The following is a 6,451-nucleotide window of genomic DNA, read 5'->3' on the forward strand; positions in this document are numbered from 1 at the left end:
TGTGGACACTCGGTAAAGGGTTTCTTTGCCGAGTGTCCAACGTAGGACACTCGGCAAATTTTTTTTGAAAAAATTTAAAAAATATCCAACCGTTTCAAAAAAATTCCAAATTTTCACACGAACCAATATATGTTCTCTATTGACTATACAAAAAGTTTTGTAGTCAAATCAAAACTCGACCGTCATTTTGACTCCAAATCTTATGAAATCCTTCTCAACGTTACTATTCTTCTTCTGAGATGCTTCGGTTTGTAAACATCGTACGTGACGAAATGTGCAAAACATTCTCAATTTTTTTCCACAGCCTCCACCTATGATATCATCACATCATGACAAATCTCATGATTTTCAGACTTTTCTTGTTTTTTTGTAATTTAAAAATACCACTGCCACACGTTCGTGGTCGTGTTTCCTGAACAAGATGTTCGAAATTTCTTTTCATTTCATGGGTCAGGTCTCAAATTGGGCCGAGTAATTTGAATATCATTTTTCTACTCATTTTGTTCCATAATTTGAATCACTTGCAGTTCAAATTTGACTTATACCAAAAATTTCCTTGAAATGCAATTAATTAAATAAATATAGCAAATAAATCCAAAAATATACCAAATTTTAACATGGAGTACCACATGTTGTATGTGGGGAGTAGAAAAAATTTCATAGTGAAAAGAGAAAAAAAAAATTATTTTTTTGCCGAGTGTTAAAAAAAAACACTCGGCAAACCCTCCTCTTTGCCGAGTGTCTTTTTTGATACTTGGCAAACCCCTCTCTTTGCCGAGTGTTTTTTTTGACACTCGGCAAGGGGGGTTTGCCGAGTGTTTTTTTTGACACTCGGCAAAGCCCCGATTTGTCGAGTGTATTTTTTTTGCCGAGTGTTTTTGGCTTGGTACTCGGCGAAGAGCTTGGTTGCCGAGTGCTCGAAAAAAAACACTCGGCAAAAAAGATACACTCGGCAATTTCTAGCTTTCCCGTAGTGATTATAGTACGGAATGCATCAACAAGTGATTAAGTGCTCACGGTTGAAGACATTAAGCGAATTAACAAGCTACACAATACTGTGCATAAAGCAACCATCAGCAGCATTATCCTAGGTTATTTTTAAAAATAAATTGAAAAAAAGTTAAAAAAATACCATGGATGCATAATCTAAAAGCAGCTCTTAATCTATGCATGCATGGTTCCATTTTGCAGTACTTTTAGGTTCTGCGACACAGCTTGCTCTTGCCATTCAAATACGCACTAGAGCTGTTCTTATATTCGACAACAGTGATGCTGGTTTTGCATATAATCTCTTGTTGCTAATTGTAAAATTGCCTCGAGAAATTATCCCAGTCACTTCAGACCACTTATTACAGTTATCGTCCATATAGAATTTTTATATATTCCAATTGTTAGTCATTTCAGCTTTGTTCTAAGTCAAATTACGTTAGTTTTGACAAAATTTATAGAAAAATGCATGAATATATACAACATCAAACTAATTTCACTAAATAGGCCATGAAATATTTTTTCATATAGTGCATTTTTATTTGATACTGCTAGAGAATCCGCCTTTAGTACCGGTCCTAAATCATTTTTAGTACTGGCTGTGCAACTGGTACTGCTATATCAGTATGCACGTGCGTAGTCTGTGGGATTCGAACCCACAACCTCAAACCTCGCGCGATCCTTCCTTACCATCTCACCAACACAGCACATGTGATGGATGTAGATACCCGTGGAGAGACCCTTTAGTACCGGTTCCTAACACCACCCGATACAAAAAGGTACGTTTTAATACCGAGTGGTGTTACGAACCGGTACCAAAGGGCTTCCGCTGACCCCAAATTTAGACCTGATACTAATGCTAACATTAGTACTGGGTCAAAATGTGATTGGTACTCAGGCTTGGGATAAATGCTCATATTTCTAGTATTGATATTAATACATTTTTCAATAACTTTAGACAAACTTAGAAAAGTATACTTGGGACAAACGAAATCTTACTAATAGTTTGGAACCGAGGGAGTTCTTGGATGGGAGAAACTTCTTTTTCCAATTTTGGCAGCCATAAGCTTAATGTCACGGTTAGTTCATATTACAAACTGCAATATAGTTGGCTCTAGCGAAGAATTGAACTTATCATTATTGTTACTATTGGTTCCGGCCATGATCCTGCTGTACATATATGGTTTACTACAGTCCGTTCTAGTTGTGACTGTACATATGCATTACTATTTTGACACCTCGATTAGCTATATCAAGGTAGTGTGAAAATCATACTGTAGCCTTGCATTTAGAATCAATTTGGTATTGGCATTTTTACTAGTAAATCCTGTACCTAATCCACGCAAACGAGAACCTGACGATAAATCAATTCACATTTCTATTATGATTAATTAATTATAACATGATGATATGTGCCGTAGAATGAAAATATTAATACTTATTGAGTTACTTTACATGTACCTTTTTAAAATTCATTCCATTTCAATGTATTACGTTATGATATTCCTCAGAATTTCACAAAGATCCCTGGAATTCCTTTTCTATACCATGCATGGATAATATAGTTCCAGATGCACTTCTTAATTAGATTGGACAGTACCAACTGAGCATAGGATAATCTTTGGTGTCAATTAAAAGTTACAGAATCGAATTCCAATTCAGAATACAGGTCATTACTACCACGAAACATGAGTCTTTCATTTTACATATATATAAGCAAAAGCTATTATTAGTACGTCCTATATACCATGCGAGCACCGGGGGAAGGTTGCACGCCGCTATAAACTAGTCAAATTGAGATATGCAGCATGATTTCTTCTTTATTACGAAGTCACATACAGTTAGAATTTCTGATGCTGGAGATGCAAACAAGGACATTGCTCGTTTGATGTTGCTCATTAACCAAAAGCTAGCTTTTAATGTAATGTTCAACTTCCACAATGTTGTCGTCTTCTTTAGACCGACTAGCCATTTGGACGGCAGTGAACTTTTACTTAGTTTTCAGCACGAAGAAATCCTTAGCTTTGATCATGAAAACTGCCATGCACTTCCTTTTCTTCCCCATTGCAAAAACAAGCTTATGTCAACCCGTACATTAGATCCTGCAAGATGCGAGGCTTGACAGAAGAATCCCATTAAATGATTATTTTTTTTGGTTTGCGACTGGCTCAGATTTAACCTTGTTATACAAGTACTTAGAGCATGCTGCAACCACTATCTCCTGGTAGTGTCATTTGCACTCTCTTAAATTAGCTGTACCACTGTACCCATAGAGAGCTTTAATCTGGAAGTACGATCACTATTTTTTCAAGAACAACAAAGTTTAACCTGGCACGTTAGGTCATCTCATTGGCTTTTCGTTCCTTTGTAAAGTGCAAAAGCGCAGATTATATACCGATAGATTTTTTTTTTCCTCTGCTATCACAGATACTGACATCTTAGTTACATTATTGGTGTAACATATATATATGTATGCATGCACACAAAGCTACAAGGATTCTTCCATGGCTAGATTCTGCAGTAACCTAACAATGTGCATTATCTGCGTCCGACACACTTGATTTAATTCAGGTGGCGTTGGTGCTGAATTGAGAGCCACTACTAGTTTTGAACGTTGCCTATGATCATCGCTCATGATTACGTGATTCACTACGGCAACAATTGTATGTGGTTTACAACTAGCACACATCACCACTGTATTGCTGCTTTGCTTTGTCCAATAATGTAGTATATCTTTTGCACTTTCTGACAGTAAACAACAAGTAGGATCGATGCTGTAACCTCCATATTGCAGAAAAGGTCGTGTAGATATTGTTTCCAGGCAGAAAACTACAAATGATTCATCCCTTTTTGTATCCGGAGCAGTATATGTGGTGAGAGTACGGAATTTTGTTGCAGAAAGCAATTCGAGCTCCAGCCCTTATGCACCAAGTGTTCACTTTTGATTCAAAGCTCAAACATTTTTGACTAAGGACTTTTTGCCTTCATTTGTTTGGAGGTTCAGGACTTAAGCTTTGCTCTAATGATGTGGAGTGTTATTAATTAGCATAGATTGACAAAAGACCATAGGAACCTGAGGATCATGGAGATCCACGCAGATGAACTTTTATAGAGGAATATGTGCTGACATTATCAATCTAATATCTGAGATTGCGATCTGGGTTTTACTGTTCTTTTTGCTGGGCAGATTAAAAGTTATTTTCTCTTTGTCCACTATACATACAGCAGATGGTCTTTTTGTTGGAACTTTTGAGTTTTTTTATCCTTTATCGTCTGGGTACTTGCTTTGCTACATCCTAATACTTTATTTATGATCCTATGACTCAGTTTAACATTAGGTATCCCGTTCTTGGGTGAATAAAGGAATCACCGTACTTTATAACATGCTAGTCGTACTTTATATTATGCCTTTTAACTTCAACTAAAAAGAGGGGTAAGACACCAACTTCACTAGAATCTTAGCTTATAATGATTCAGAATGAATTGCTTCTCATTCAATGTTTTCTTCTCATCAATCCAATATTTCTCTCTACATAGAAAGAAACAGTGATTCATAAAAAATTTGGGGCAAGAACTAAATAACTTTTTGGTTGAAGCCTTGGAGGGACAAGCTGTGATGGAACTATTCCCTCCCCTACTTTGTTAAGGGGCGTTAGGATGGAGCCAACCGGCATGGGAGAATGTTCTTTCAATATTTAGGATGGCCTCCTCCAAGAGAATCGACGAAACGGGTCGTTGCCCTCTGCTCCCCTGCGTACTCGTTGCCATGACCCATCTCCTCCCTCGTGATGGTTGCCCTCCGCTGCCCTCCACGCACCGCCGCCAAGTTGCTGATCCTTAATAGATGGAGATGACCAACTGAACCAGGGCTGGTCAATTTGGTAATTAAGTATACAGAAAATGAGGACAAGATGTGGTTACAGCTTCTTAAACTTTATCACCAATATGAGTGGTGCCGCTACAGTGATATGACCCTTCAGCCGTTTTATTGACATAATTGTCAATAGTATATATATAGAATAGAGTAAAGTAGTAATGCCTCGAGAATTGAAGGAGGAGGTGACAGCGTTGTGAAGAGGTGAGGCAAATACACGCACATAGGGCCACGCACTATGAAAAGGCTGGAACCTTACTTCATTGCTTAAACTCTCTCTTTGTTATGGCCCACAAACGGACTTGCAAGGGCGGACCAATCTACAGGCCTTAGTCTCTGTCTCTCTCTGGGTATCTCGCAGGCCTGGCGAGCTGGTGCACCACTACCTCCCAACTCACAAGGCCCATCTAGCTAGATCAGCCTCCAATCAAGTAAGGCCTCCAAGACAATGCAGCTGACAGACGGGAGCTCCTATATATCTTCCGGAGTCATTTCAAAGTCCACCTACGACATTTTTTTTAATATTCATCAACATTTGATGACATTCATCAACTTTTTTTTTTAAAATCTAACTTAATTGTTATCAACATTTCATAACGTTGACTAACATTTTTTATATATACCAACATTTTTCTCTAACTTTTTACATTTTGCTCAACAATTTTTTACATGCACCAACATTTTTTTACACCCACCAACATTTGTTTGCTCAACATTTTTTACATAAAAAATGTTAAAATAATTTATATAAAATGTTGCGATAGTTTGTTGGCTAGTTATAGAACTATTGCTGAATTATAGATGTTTAGCTATCTATTTTCCGAAAGATGAATAGGATTTCCGCTCACAGACAGACAGCGGAAGGGCCAGGCCACCACTGTACAACAGGCTCCTTAATTGCAGGCCGGCCCAATAAGATAGCATTTATGGACTCCAATTGGACGGAATACCTATATAGCTTCCGGAAGCCCGTTTACTATAGGCTTCCGATGTTGGAGATCCGTGCGAGGTATCATGACCATTGGATTCGGCTTTTGCTATGCCTGTCTGCTCCGCAAGCGCCATTACTTCCGCACCCCGTCGCCGCTGTGGTTCCCGCACGCACGCGTGCACACCACCGCCGCCGCTCCCGCACCCCGCCACGCCTTCTCCACGCGCCGCACCAACCGAAGCCTGTCGCCGGTCCTGCTGCTGTCGCGCGTCGCCCCGGTCTCCACTGCTGGTCTTGCTGCTACCATGCGCCGCTACTCCGCGGCTCGTCGGGCGTGATGCGCCCTGCTCCCTTTGTGCCCCGCCATGGCTGGTGCCACATGCCCTCCACCGCCGGAGAAGACACAATAATTTGTTTTCAAAAAGTTGATTTAGATGTGATAAATGTTGAATTCACTATTTGAATATGTTCGGAATAGGTTGAACATGTTTTTGAACTTACATTTTCTGAATGTTCATTTTTTTTTAAAAAATGTTGAATGTAATCTTCTGAAATAGAGTACAAGATTTACTTAGCTTCCACAAGCTATATAGCAGCTCCCAGTACAGAAATGACCTTCCATCCTCAAATAAAACTATTAGCTGTTTTTGGACCTAGGA

Source organism: Setaria italica, chromosome VIII (assembly GCF_000263155.2).
Source record: "Setaria italica strain Yugu1 chromosome VIII, Setaria_italica_v2.0, whole genome shotgun sequence".
Taxonomy (NCBI): Eukaryota; Viridiplantae; Streptophyta; class Magnoliopsida; order Poales; family Poaceae; genus Setaria; species Setaria italica.